The following is a 15753-nucleotide window of genomic DNA, read 5'->3' on the forward strand; positions in this document are numbered from 1 at the left end:
ACACTGGTAGCAATGGGTCGGAGCCAGGTTGACTGTTCTGTGAATGGAACAAAACAAGATCCAGTGGAGGCTCCTAGCTAAAAGAAAGGGGCAGGGAGCCAATCTTCACCAATCCCCCTTGCAGTTCCTTGTGTCATCTTTCATGCTGTTCAAGAAGACCCCCCCAACCCACCAGAGCAGCTTTCCAGGAGATACCGGGGGGATGCAGGGGGAAGGAGGAATTGCAAAGATCCCCTCCTTGTCCCCTTTCTTCAGTACAATCAGAACTCTGCTAGATGGAGAGCAGATGTGTTAACTTCAGGGTCTTATGGGTCAGCAATGAGTAAGTAAAGAAACACCACTATAATGATGTAATGAGTACATGTGAATCATTAATAGTTGCATTATATAAGTGAGGAAATCATTGTTTATAAGAGCATCCCTGTTAGAGTCTTCATGGCTAGAAGACAGGAAGAAGTGTCTCAAAAGAGGAAAAAGTGGCTTATCAGAAAAAGAGACTGGAATTCTTGGTTGGAAAACAAAACCTGTAAATAGAAATGTTTTCTATTCTGTTATGCATTTTGGGCCTTTCCACATGATAATATTTTGGTGCAACAAATAGACTGCTCTTAGTCATAAGAACATAAGAAGAGCCATGCTGGATCAGTCCAAGGCCACAGCTAGACCTAAGTTTTATCCTGGGATCATCCAGGGTTCGCCCCTGCCTGAGCACTGGATCCCCTGTGTGTCACCTAGATGAACATGTTTGACCCCTGGATGATCCAGGGATAAACCTTACGTCTAGCTATGGCCCAAGAGTACATCTAGGCCAGCATGAACTCTTGGACTGATTCAACCAGCAGCCCATGTGAAACCCACAAGCAGGACATGAGTATAACAGCACCCTCCTACCCATGTTCCCCAGCAACTTGGGTACTTGTCATTTACTTGTGGGCTCCAGATGTCTTACACCAAGAAAAAGCACTGCTAAAAAGCCATTCTTCTTCTGGCTAGTTGTGTTATAGTTATGTAAGTACCATGTTGAAGGTGGTCACTGTTCCATAAATATCATCCAGGCTTACTGAGAGTGTCAAGTATGATGAGGGAAAGACATTTGCATTGGATGTCCGAGCAATCAAACATTTGCACACAGCACTGTCAATATACATCTGTATGGCAGAGAGGGACATGACTGCTCCTCCACTGCAAGAATTATACCACAGAGCTGGTAAGTGTCTAAACCAAGCTGTGGCGCCCGTGATATTATCAATAATGAGCAACACAACTAGCTTCCAAATAAAGCGCAGACTTCCCGTGTGCTTTGTTTTGAAGCAAAAATCACTGTTGGTGCCAGACTTACAGTAGATCCACTTAAATCAATGGGACTTACATTAGTCATGGGTCTACTCTAAGTATGGCCTGGGTTGCTTCCAGTTGGTGGACTCCAAGCATTACCAACCAGAAGTCATTTTACACCAATTCCATCTTTTTCTCCTTAGTAGACCTTTTTGTGATGAGAAGGCAGATAGAGGAAGTTGTGGAAAAACATGGGAAGGTCACAAGTGGAAGTCAATGTCATCAGGCCCCTTAGTAAAACTCAGTGTTTGAGCCAGGGAGATTGCAGGATAGAAGTTTTGTCTGGATGCACCCTAAGTCTGGATCCAACCCAATATATTTTATTAAGTTCTTCTAAAAGTGTGCACTCTTCCACTCTAGCATCAAAACATACATCTGCTTTTGATTTTTTTTTTAAAAAAAGGAGCAACCGGCATTTCAATTATTTTCTTTGCAGTCCAGTTTTACCACTACCCTCATCTGTTACCTATAAATGATGTCTCATCACCTTTGAATCAGGAGTTGAGATACTATTGTGCAAAAGCTGGGGGCACACTGCAATCAGGAAAAAACCTGTTTCCTCCATGCTAGAACTCAGATTACATTCTCAGTATGAACTTTTAGAAAGCACATACTCTCCAAGTTTTTTGTTGCAAGTGAAGAATTCTGGAAAACTTTGCTTTTAAAGTAATTGAAATTCTGCCATTATCTCCTTAACACTGCAATATAATTATGAGAGTTGGCCATTTCAAGATATTCCTATATATCAAATACTTTTTACCCTCTGGTTTTGAGGGTAGTAATTCTTTGCAAACTTCATGTGGTGTATGTAGAATGAAAGAGCTGTAATCATATTGAGCCACATCAAAGTATTTAACACTACATATTATACAAATGAATCGGTCAGACGGCAATGCTCTTCATTACAGTGAGTGGCTAACAGAAATTGTCAAAATATTTTTGTTCAGGATCCAGACAGGCCTGTGTGTTCACACGGAGGATTCTGAATGTTTACTTCCAGCAGCAGTGTCTTTCCCACATGGACTGCTACTGAGGACAATCCCAACAGTAGAGAGCCCTTTGGGCAGGGCCGGCGCTGCCATAGAGGCAGCTAAGGCTGAGGCCTAGAGCACCAAGCAAAGGAGGGCGCCTAACGGCGCGCCTGGAAGTTGCTCTCCTAGAGCGGCTTCCGGGCGCGGAAGCCACTTCCAGGAGCGCTGTTCCGAAGCTGCCGCCCCGCCCCCCAAACCCAGCATCCTGGCTTCGAAGCCAGCACCCGCTCCTGGCTTCGAAGCCAGGATGCTGGGGTTGGGGAGCGGGGGGGGCTTCAGAATGGCGTGCCGCCCCCCAACCCCAGAGAGCGGGCGCTGGCTTCGAAGCCAGGACGCTGGGGGGCGGTTTCGGAACAGTGTGCCCAGCTGGAAGCCGCTCACAGCCTAGGGCGCTAAATAGTCTGGCACCGGCCCTGCCTTTGGGACCATCAAAACTGCCACCAATCACCCTGCTTCATTCATGGAATGTTACCAGGAGAGGGTGGAGTGTCAAGACGTTGTCTTCTACTTGTAGTTCTCCCATGTTTTTCCACCACTTCTGTCTTCTTCCTTCCAGCGAAAAATACATTGAGGGGGGGAAAAGATGGAATTGGTACACAATTCCTTCTGATAGGTAAGATTAGAAGCCCTTCATTGGGAAGCATCCCCAAAGCAGGGAAGCTGAAAACTTCCCATATGCATAGTACCCATGCTCAAACATCATTTCTGTGGGCGCAGTACAAGCTTATATCACAGGATCCCTTCTCTTGCTTCTAACCAAAAAAGGCCTCTGGGGGACCTATTGGTGTCCTTTAGCTTCCTTAGGTCCCTTTGCTTAAGCTCCTTACATTCCTGGCCAGATCTGTATTAACAGGTAGACATGGGAGTCTCACATGTATGTATATGACAAATGCCCTTTGGACACTGTTCCCTGTCCCTGAGATCTAGTCAGTTGTACTCTGCATTCTGGAGACCAGAACTGTGCCATCTCCAGGGTTTTGATGGACCTTGGGCAAGATACCGTCAATAGGCCTCTTCCTCAATAACTCTACCTTCTCTCTGCCATTGTCACCAGCTGCTATTGCTCCTCATCATCTTCCTCATCACTGCTACAACTTGCTTGCTTTAGGCAGAGAGCCAGTAAGCAAGGAGGCAGTGGCCTCTACACACCACCACTGTTGTGCAAGCCAGAGCAAAAGGCATGAACAAGTTGCTTGCAAGGAGGAACCACTCTAAAAAGCTCTTATCAGTGAACCCCTCCTGGTGTGTGGGCCCATGGCAGGTGCCCAAACATGCCCACCTTTGACACTGGCCTTGAACCAGAGGCCTAACTCATTAACTCACATATGGGGACTGTAAATCCTATCAGCAGCACTAGCTCACTGTCCTTGGGATTCTAATGTCCCTGATCATTACGGTGCATGTCCTCCTTCCCACTGCCAGTGGGCTGCCACACTGTTGACTCTTCCTGCTTGGATTCAGAAAATTGCAGCAGGAACTAATTAATTCTGAAACATGGTCCTTGAGAGAACATGTCCCAATAGGGAAACTCTGAGTTCTCTGCCTTTCAAACTACAAGTCCCTGAGTTTCAATTTCTCTCCCTGCTCTCCCTCAAAGCTAAAGCATACAATGCTTTAGCTGTTCTTCTCCAGCAACCGGTATTCCTATTAAGAGGCATTCTGCCTCTGATCCCAAAGGTAGGATTTAGCCATCATGACCAGTGGCCATTGATAGCCATAGATTTATCCTGCATTAATTTGTCTATCCCCTATTTAAAGCTGTCTAAATTGGAGTCCAGCACCACACTTGTGCCACTGAATTCCATAGCTTAATTATGTTCTGCCTGTGACTTTCACTTTTCCAGAATCACCATCCTCATCTGCCCAAAAAATCATCTGCTCCCCCATTGAAAGGCTCATCACATGAGTGTTTTATCACACACTCGCTACTGCCTACTTACGGATGTGTGCACATCCTTTAGACAATGTTGTCCACCTCCCCCGTGCTGCCCCCTCCTTCCACTCATTTTTCCGTCGCAAAATAGACCCCTTTTAATCTGACTTTTTTAAAAAACAAAAACAAAAACAGAATGTGCTGCGATCTCCTGCTGTGCGCAGGAAAAGCTGCATAATACAAACAGCCCCTGAACGTGCCACATGGTCTTTGTTTACTTCCTGTTTCCCGTCCGGACCGAAAGAAAAAGTAATGAGAGACAAAAGTGAGGGTGGAGAAATGACGGTAAGGAAACACAATTTTCCCCATTTGGTGATGTCCAGAATGCTTGGAATTGCCTCTCAGAACACCTGCATGATGCCATCTCTTTTACTTCCTTCAAACCTCTCCTCAAAAACCAAAATTCCATGAAGCACTACAGCCATTTGGCATAATAACCTAGTCCTTGTGACCTATTTCAGGTATAAGCAGCCTTACTGAAGTTGAGGGCCTTGTTCTCTTGCGGGTGCTTCCCATTTAAAGGGGCCATGTTCCTCTGGATTCTGCTGGTCTGGGCACCTGGGCTGAGCAGCGGCAGCCAGGTGGAGGAGCTGAGAATGAAAAAGGGGCCTTGCTATGCACGGACCCTTTAAATGGGAAGGACCCACCGCAGGCTTGCTGAGGGAGGGAAGGAAAAGAGAGAGAACCCCTCTGTTTTGCAGTCAGCATGGTGGGGCACACCAAACAGGGTATGTCTCTTCATTAGCGTTTTGGTGCTTTTGAAACATTTTAATTCACCGTTAAAAGGACTCTTCTTAAATGGTATTAATACATGTGTGGATTCTTCCCCTATATGGCTTGGGACCAAACTACCTTCTCCCATAAAAATGTCCCTGGGTTTTAAGCCCTTCTGGAGAGGCACTTCTCGGAAAAGACCACCTCGAGTGCCCCCCTGCCGCCCCTTTGCCTCTTAGTGCCCCCTGCTGCCCCCTTGCCTTTTAATGCCCCCCTATGCAATCCCACTGCCCCTAAGGGGGTGGTACCGCCAACTTTGGGAACCACCGTGTTAGAAGCACTGTTGTATTCTGTAAAGCACCACACACATTGATTGTGTTGTATAAATAAGAGTAGTAAGAATAAAAAACAAACTTGCCTTCCAATTTATTACATCATGAAAAATAAGACATTTGCTCTGACCCTGATATATGGAGGAGGATAAGCCATTTGTTTGGATATGAATACTTCTTTCCAATATTTGCAATCTGGGAACTCAGCAAGTGTGCATGAGAACAGGAATGTGAGTCCAATTTATTGGATCTATTTTTGTTGTTCAAGCTGGTAAAGTTGCAAAACATAAACAAACAGCTTAAATGCTAGAGATGTGATATTTAATAACATGTTCTGATAGCAAGAGCTGTTATTCATTTTACTTCCTTCCTTGCGATATTTTTGTGATTTTCCATAGTATTCCTATTTCATCATTTATAGCTGATCAAGATTATGGTTACAGTGCTAAAACCAAATGTTCTGGAACTGACTCACTGAAAAATGGAAAGATCATTTTTAGAAATACCATAGGCTGCATCATTTTATTTAGATTCTGACAAATCTGTATAAAATGCAAAACACATTTTGTTTTGTCTTTCAGATGTTCACCCATGCACACCTATAGCCAGCTATACCTGCCAAAACCAGGTGCGAGGAACCATTTTCAGCCCAAGTGCTGATTTTGCCCCAGGTTGGTATATCAATGGCTGCATCCCAGCAGTGGACAAAGCCATTATACATAGGCATGGGCTAGCCCCATGTTTTCACACACACTCACTCCGTACACACACACACCATTCTCTGTCACACAAACACTCAGCCCATTTACACACACACACACACACACACACACACACACACACACACTGTTAAACACACATGCTTACACAGGCCCTAGACTATCTCTTTGGAGAAGCAGTCCATTGAAACCTGAATCTGTCTGATCTCTGAGACTAGTAAGATGTAAACATGAGGGGGAAAGGAAGCTTAATGGTGGAGGAGCCAAAGCAGAAGGAGTAACAGGCCTAGAAAGCAGTATTGTCTAGTGCAGTGGTTCCCAAACTTTTTCAGGTAACCGCCCCCTTGGTTCCACAAACTCATGCCCAGTGCCCCCTGCGCATGGCCCCTTTAAATGGGAAGCACCCGCCGCAGGCTTGCCGAGGGAAAAGAGAGCGAACACCTCTGTTTTGCAGCTGGCGTGGCAAGGCACACCAAGCAGGGTATGTCTCTTCATTAATGTTTTGGTGCTTTTGAAACAATTCAATTCACCGTTAAAAGGACTCTTCTTAAATGGTATTAATACACGTGTGGATTCTTCCCCTATATGGCTTGGGACCAAACTACCTTCTCCCATAAAAATGTCCCTGGGTTTTAAGACCTTCTGGAGAGGCGCTTCTCAGAAAAGACCACTTCGAGAGCTCCCCTGCTGCCCCTTTGCCTCTTAGCACCTCCCTACCGCCCCCTTGCCTCTTAATGCCCCCCTATGCAATCCCACCCACCCCAAGGGGGCAGTACCGCCCACTTTGGGAACCACTGGTCTAGTGGGTCTTGGGGGACACAGCTTATTATTTTAGCTTGAACACCAGATGCGAAAGAACCAAACTTAGGTATATCATACAATAATTCAAAATGCTGTTAGACCGTCTGATATCAAATCTACAGAAAAAGACCAGTGTGGTTTTTGGTTTTCTATTGCTAATTTAAGTCCATCCATCAGATCATTGAGAAGTAACGTGGGTGTCAAGTCTCTCAAGTGATATCATTGGTGATTCTGTCCACTCTTTGTGTAGCTTCACATTGCAGGAAATTTAATATTAATATGTGGGGGGGGGGGAGTTTCTTCCTAGAAAAGTCTATATTGACCAACAACTCTTTTATAATTCAGCCCCCAGATGGCCGTGTTCCGGAAAGTATGAGTTAGAGTATTTTCTGTTTTCAGGATGACTAAAAATCAATATGACTGACGGTTTTCTATCCTTCTTTCACATGTGCAGGTGATTAGGTGTTTCTTCTCAGCATAGTTTGCAGAACTGGAAAAACAAGCCATATGCCTGACAGTTCCTCTTTTTTTTTCTTTTTCTTTTTTTGAGTCACTGGAACTTCCTTGGCTCAAATGCACACTAAATAAGCATGGCCTAGATTCTTCTTCTCACCTCTCTCCCACAGTGAAGCTAGGCAAGAAAGGACAGTGCATAACCCATTAAGTCACTTGAGGAAGAGACACTCCACCATCTATCCCTCAGTTATCTAATGGAAGCACAAAAATTAGCCAAAGGACGTCAGAAATTAAACTGGCCTTGGTCTCTGTGGGTTTAAATTCATAAGGAGGAAGAGCTTTTTGAAACAAAATAACGAGTGACAATTATGAAGTTAGGAACATTAGAAAGAAAAGCATGAACTGGAAAAAGGCTCAAATTAAATTTAAAAATTATTCTTTTAACATCTGGTATGCACAAATGAGCCCATATCTCTCAAAGATATCTTCTGTACATTTTGGACTGCTTCATACATGAAAGATTTAGGTCTGTCCATGGGCACATCTACATGGGCTCTTTACACTGATGTAAATGCACAGATTCACATTTTAGGACACATGATGCAGCCGTTCATTCGCCACAGTGGCTTTTACCTGCGATAATGCGCATATTCCCATTTCCGATTTACTGCGACTTTTAGGTAAACGTCCGAGTTTGCACCATGTTGGTTATGTGTCACTGAGGGAGTTAAATCACATTTCAACATGTGGGCGTAGCTTTGAGGGTGCCCACGGCAAACGGGGTATGTGTGTACGCGTGCGGGCGAGCGCCTTCCTCCTCTCGGTGGCTGCGGCTAGCTTGCATGCACGCACGCTGCTCCCACCCGACCACCAAGCTCAGCAGCAGCCAGGCCATGGGACTGAGCAGGTGGCACGCAATGATGGACCCATGGTGCCCCTAACCCCCAGGCAGCAGCCAGAGCAGCAGCGGATGCAGAATAGCACCAGAGCTCCCAGTAAGGCAGCAGGGCCCAGCCGGCCATTGATAATGTCACAACTCGATAGCTTCGCTTTCACTTTTTGCGGGAGGATTGGCCACCCAAGGAAGAAGAAAAAAAGAAAGTGGGGTTAAAGTGCTGGGTTGGGGTGAGTGCTTGGACACACAGGAGAGCATTTCCTAAACTGCCCCCCCCTCCCGGGATTGGGATTTGTCCGTCCTGGAAGCAAAGGTGTTCCTTTGGCAGAGCGCCCAGCAGGGAATTCTTCCGCACCGCCCTTTTCAGCCTCCTTAATTGGGAAATGGGCGTGAGGCTCGGCAACGTTGCATTAATATTGGCTGGACACACAATTTTTGCACCCAAATTAATTGATTATTAACCACCATCCTCTTATTATTGCCAAGTATAAAGTGTGCAGCATCAAGTACACTATAAAAAAATCAGGATATAAATGTGCTGTTGCCTACATTCGAATACAGGTTAAATTTAAATGAGAAGCAATTCCGCTGTTGTATAGACGAGGGCCATAATATGTAAAGTGCGCACGCACACGTACACACACTCCCCTTTTCCCCTCCACAGTGTGCATATTTATTAGGTGTGCTCATTCCACTTTTGCCTTCTGCTCATAATGTGCTTCCATGGTGTATGTGTTAAACTCTATTATGTGAAGCAGTCCTCAAATGTTTGAGGGTTGGTGTTTGAAGATAAAACCTTGAGTTTAAAACAAGCATGTCTACTACTAGGGCATTGAAATTCAAAGAGCTGGCCTCACAGCTCAAGCATGACTTCTGAAGGAAACTAATGGGTGGTAAAGTTGCATGAAACTCCTGCCTGGTTGCTGCTGAAACTGTGGGAGGAATTTGTTTGTGATGTGGAATCACTCACTCCCTTCTCTCAGACCCGATTGGGAATTGTGCAACCACTGATGCATCACCAAAAAAAGAGGAAATACTTCACCAAAAAGAGGACCAAAGTGGACACAGATCTGCATAAAATCGGCATATTCTAATCTATAAGTATAGACACACATTCAAAATAATTACTACAATTTAAATAGAAATACACCTCTTACCACAGTGGGGAAGATTGAATCAAGGGACAGTATCCAATATTAGTCCTACTTCGAGTAGACTCATTGAAATGAATGGGATTTAAGCTAGTCATTTTAATGGGTCTACTCTAAGTAGGACTATCATTGGATACTGCCCAAGGTGACCTGTGTGGCTTTCTGAATGCTAACTGTTGGTGGGCAACATCAAGAACCCTGCTCTCCCTTCTTACATTGCTCTCCCTTTAAACAGGACTTAGACTGGGGCTGCTTTTCAAATAGAGAACTGTCTTCTGACAGCCCTTCAATTAGAGGTCTGTCAGAAGACAGGCTTCTATTTGAAGGCAGCCTCTGTTTGAAGGGTTGCCCAGTCCAAGTCTGGTTTAAAGAGAAAAACCATAAAAAAGGAAGAGAAGGGGTCTTGACAATGCCCATCAACACTTAGCACTCTATTCTGAAGGACTCGCCCTAATTGGAAACTTGGCAAATGGCAGCTGAAGAAAGAAAGTAGCTTTCACTTAGGTCTAGTTTTCACTGAGATTGTAAACTTGTGTTTGGGCTGTACCACTTCAGGTAGGGCTCATCTGACAGAATATAAATAAATTCCCTGTAGATAGTAAAGACTTCAAGAGACGGCTATGTTGAATCCTTTGTCCTGACATCTTAGTTTTCTGTGTGGAGCGAGTTTTTATACGGAGAAGCGTTCAATCATGTGAGCTGTCCTGAAATAGTATAGTCAAGACACAGGTTTACCACCTCAGTGAGAACTAGGCCTCAGCTCCTGACCTTTGGGTCAACACAAAGAAAGAACACCCTGGCAGTCACTATTGCGAGACAAGGGAGTGAGTATAAAAGTAAGGGGCCCACTTTTTTGATTCTATGGAAAAACTACCTTAAGTGTAGTGAATTAAACTTTTAAAATTAGGTTTATATAGTCCAATAATCTTATATGTTTACTCAGAAGTTAGTCTGATTGTTTTAAATGGGTAAGTGTGTATATAGGATTGCAGGTACGCATGTCCAGGATTACAGCCTAGATTAAAGGTGCTTGCATTAATATGTCAGATTTTTATTATTGGCTTTGTTAAAGACATGCTAATTTGGTAGAAATCAGAAAATCAGGGCCGTAGTGGAGGCTTTTGATAAAGTGGTATCTTCACTACTTTTTCTTATTACATAAGGATACTTGAGTAAATTAAAAAAGCACAAATATATTATTAACAACAGATTTATTTAACAAGAAGTTGAGGGTATTTAGTGTTGCAAACCCGTCCATCCTCTCTCCCTCTCTTCCTTCCTTCCTTCCTTCCTTCCTCCGTCATTCATGATGTTTTTCTTGATAAATTTCATCCGGCATCAACTCTCTACTTACTTTGTCTTTATGATCCTCATGCTATTCAGCCTAATAAATTGTTTAAACACATCCTATTTAAAACACAGGAATGTTTAAACAGATTCATTTTTAAACTTCTTTCATTGCAGCTTTTTTCTGCTCTCTGCCATTATCTTAGACCTAAAGGAATGGCTAGAAGACGATACTGAAAAGATTCCTAGGTTCAGTTCATTAAAAATTCTGAACTGAATTTTGATTTTTCATGGAATGTTAAATCAAAATTCACACATTGCCCCCCCCTGCAGATGCCTGTTAAAATTAAGGCATTTTAATTTAAAGCCTTAAAATTAAGGCTTTCTGTTTCATGAAAGCTTTCATTTCCTGTGCAGAAATGAATCCATAATGGTGTAGCTGATGTCATCCTGTCAACATGAATGTAAGAAGAGACAATGTAGGGACTCCTACATTGTGTCTTAGAATTATATTCCTGGCGATGTTATTCTAATCATGTTATCAGCATATCTTGTGTTACTAAAACGCCATGCAACAGGTGAATTCGATAATAATTGTAAATACATTTTAGTAAGTAGGTAATTTGATTGCTGTTTAATTTTAATTAATAAGTCATTTTCCAATCTCTCTATTTGCTTCTATAGTGACATAAAAAGCTTTGCAATAAATTGACTGACTGATAACACCAGAACCTGCTTCTGTTGCTAATTTCCTTACAAAGCAATCTTCTGGCTCCTGGGAGACCATCCCTAAGACCATGGGATATGGTGGGGTCCCATCCCAAGGCCATAGACACTGCTATGACCTCAGGAGGAGGAATCTGAGATCGAGCTGTTGCCCTCGCAGCTGCTACAGAAAGCACCATGGCAGCTGCTCCTGTGAGGTTGCAACAGCAACCTTGGAAGACCAAAGGGACGGGAAAAGGCAGCAGGACGGAGGACAGGACAGGTATGGGTTTGCAGGATCCTATGGCCTCTCCATCATTGTTCCCACCTGCCACGAGTAAATCACACAGATGAGCTCAGAGGCCTTCTAGCTGGAACTGCATTTTTAAGGAGGAACGGAAGGTGAAATCACCTCCATTGTTCTTTCCACCCTGCCTGGCTTTTGCCAGCAGGGCTTTGGATAGATGAAGGGCTCCGATGGCACAGCAGCAAAGGGTAAAGTCATGAAGAACCATAAAATATCTGACATCCGGCATCAACTCTCTAGTGATGATGATGGTGATGTTCGTTATTAAAGAGGCACAAACCTTTGTGCATTTGATCTAGCCAGATTTTTAAATACCTATCCTATGAGGGTTATCTGAAACAAATCTGATTTCAAAAGTTTTAGACGTTTACCTACTATTTATGTCAGCCTTCTCCACCATATATGTCAGACATATCTCCTGTTATTGCTTAGACTTCTAATAATATCATATCTTTAGCAGATAACAATCTGTCCATGAGTTACTCATTACTCAGGGAAGGAAACAAAAAAGATTTTAAAAGCACTCTCTGCTAACTTATGTCAAGATCTCAGTGTACATAAGATATGATGAATGGGACTTGCTAACTGTTTGCGCTCATTATAAACAGACGTGTATATGAAGATAGGAATGAACGGGGCAGAGGCCATATAAATATTATGTTTATGTAATAAGAATGAATTGCTGAGCAGGACATAGTGTGAGCATTTTGGAAAAGTACACCTGCTTACATAATTCATTGCAAAATGTCGTTTATTTTGACAGACATCATTGCATCAGCGAGTTTCCTGGTGATCCTATCTATCTTCCTGTGTTTTAGCACAAGAACTTGGCTGGTGCCATGATCAGGCCAGTGGCAGCAAACGGCATACTGGGGCATGTGCTTGGGCTCATTGACACTGGCAGGGCCCACTGGTCTTGCTGCTACTGCAGCCAGCCACTTGCCTGCCCAACTTTATGAGTGACAGAGCCTGGGAAGTGGTTCTTGTTGAGTTATGGCTTTAGAAGCTGATTAGTTATGGCACAGACTGGGTTTCTGGCACATAACCTTTTGTGTTAAGTCTCTGTCTGGGCCTTCCAGAGACTAGCAGAGGTTGCAGCGGTTCTCAGCCAAGTCAGCAAAGACATGAATTAAGACAGAGATTTTTGTAGGTTAAAACAAACCTTTTACTGGCAAATAAATATATAATTTAGTTATGGCAGTACACATACAAATACTTACAAATGGTCAGTCAATACAGCTCACATCAAGTTGGGTAAGGGACATGGAAGTAAGGTGAACATGAAAATACATTTACTTTTATAGACAACCTGTACAATGATGCAACTCCTTGCAGCCCTTAATTGAAGACAATCAGACAATTATTCAATTATGACACTCAATGTCCAGGTGTAGAGTTGACCTTTAAGTTTCTGCTGAGTCTTCTGTTCTTCCAGATCCTCAGCAATTAACAAAGCAATGGAAAACATAACCAGGATCCATTCCAGGATCCAACAGTTCTGATTGTGCAGGGCTGCACCAGCATGCCTATATGTGCCTCCTTCACCGTCTTAACTTCGTAACCCCCACCCCAAGAGGGGCAGCATATTTAAGGTGCTGCTGCTGGGGTACTTGGGCACATTGCCTAGAGCTCCAATCAGCAGTGCTGCCAAGTCACCTCTTCACAGGGTAGCCAGGTCTCCTCATTTACAGAGGACCATCCTCTATTTTGAAGCCATTCTTTATTTGATGGGTTTTCCAGTCCAAGTCCAGTTTAAAGATGAAGAACCATTGGCAGGAAGAGTGCCCATCAATGGCACGTGGACAACAGACTGGACAGACACACAGATCACCTGGTCACAGTCCTCCCCCACAATGGTGAGATGGGGGTGTATATCTATTTAAATTATAATAATTATTTATTTTGTCCTTGGGGGGGGTGATTTACAAATGTCCACCTTATCTCTCCAGTCTTCACTGTTACACAGACTGCCTGCCTGCCTGTAGTGAGAACTGGGAAGTGGCCAAGCAGTGGCTCTGCTTAGAGCTCCAGGGCAGGGTGCTGAACTCTGGAGTACTGTCAGTTTAATTATGCCACCCCCCACCTCTGATGTATGTATGCCAGGGATGGGGCTGGCATAATTAAGATGGCAGGGCTGGAGAATTCAGGCACATTGCTCACAGCTGAGTTGGGTCCCTCTGCTGCCATCATGGGCGGGCAGGCAGCCAAGGAGCCTTGCAAGGGCAGCCTGCCCAGGACCCCAAAACCCTAGAACTAGACCTGGTTTTGATGACACCTATGGCATCATGTTGCTTGTTGAGATGCCATTCCCTTGTCCACGGTTAGTAAATTAAAAGCAAGGCAGTTGAGCTGAGAACTGGAAGTAATGTCAGGATATGGCATTTTACAATACTGAAGACCATATAAGAACTCCCTACTGTTAAGATGGCATCCATGAAATGGCTGGCACAAGGAGGCTGCTTGAATTGGATCTTCAACATGACTGCTCAATGCAGATGCTCACAGCGTGGATCTACCATTGCCAACCACACTGTTGTCTTCATACTGTTCAAGCACCAACAATAATGTTTTGCTTCATGGGGGATCAATGTTGCCAGCCACTTCACACAAATGCTATTGTGGTTGTTGTTAATGTTAATCATTTTTGCCTTTTACTGACTATAATCTCCTTTTACCCACAGATCTGAGCAAAGTCAGCAGTAGAAATTTTTTGGAACATTAGGAAAAATGCCTTCACTTTGGAGATCACAATAGCCCATAGTTAACAAACCATGGATTGTTAAAAACATAGTTGGAACAAGTGAATGCACTGGTACCAGCCTGCTTCCGCTACTGCCTGGCAAAGCTAAACAATCCAGGGACTCCTTGTTCCTCAGTTGTTTATTGTGATATCTGAACCTGAAACTCTGGGTTGTTGGGGGGAAAACAACCCAGAATATGAACCCACCAGGGCTTGCTTATTGTAGCAGGAGCAGGCAATCAGCAGGGAACCAATACACTCAACCTGATGATCCCAACCTCCCCCTGATTCCAGACTGCATTTAACTGGTATACTAACCAGTGAATCAAATGATGATGCATTGGTCTGTTGGATCTCTCTCTCCTGCTTCAGATGAGTAACATCATCAACATCATCACCACCATTTCATATGTTCGTTCAGTTGAATTTTTGTTTGCCAGCTTGCTTTTAACACACACTCACAACTGGTTTCTCTCTATTCAGCCCTGGTTAGGCCTTATCTTGAGTATTGCATCCGGTTCTGGGCACCACACTTCAAGAAGGATGCAGACAAGCTGGAGCGTGTTCAGAAGAGGGCAACCAGGATGATCAGGGCTGGAAACAAAGCCCTATGAAGAGAGACTGAAACAACTGGGCATGTTTAGCCTGGAGAAGAGGCGATCGAGGGGAGATATGATAGCACTCTTCAAATACTTGAAAGGTGTCACACAGAGGAGGGCCAGGATCTCTTCTCGATCATCCCAGAGTGCAGGACACGGAATAATGGGCTCAAGTTACAGGAAGCCAGATTCCAGCTTGACATCAGGAAAAACTTCCTGTCTGTTAGAGCAGTATGACAATGGAACCAGTTACCTAGGGAGGTTGTGGACTCTCCCACACTAGAGGCATTCAAGAGGCAGCTGGACGATCATCTGTTAGGTATGCTTTAGGGTGGAGTCCTGCACTGAGCGGGAGGTTGGACTCGATGGCCTTATAGGCCCCTTCCAACTCTACTCTGCTATGATTCTATGAACTACTACCATCATCTCGACATGTCTTTCAGATATCTCAGCTTGGCTGCTTCATCGTCGCTTGAAACTTAACATGGCAAAGACTGAATTGCTTGTATTTCCTCCTAAACCTTCTCCTCATCTCTCATTCTCTCTTACTGTCAATGATGTTACGCTTACTCCGGTCAAGGAAGCTCGTAGCCTTGGCTTTATATTCGACTCCTCGCTCTCCTTTATTCCTCATATTGAGGCAGTAGCTAAATCTTGTCGATTTTTCCTGTATAATATTGCCAGGATTCGATCATTTTTGTCTGTCTCTTCTGCCAAGACACTTGTTCATGCACTGGTTATTTCACGG

This window comes from Elgaria multicarinata, chromosome 8, assembly GCF_023053635.1.
Source record: "Elgaria multicarinata webbii isolate HBS135686 ecotype San Diego chromosome 8, rElgMul1.1.pri, whole genome shotgun sequence".
NCBI classification, from domain to species: domain Eukaryota; kingdom Metazoa; phylum Chordata; class Lepidosauria; order Squamata; family Anguidae; genus Elgaria; species Elgaria multicarinata.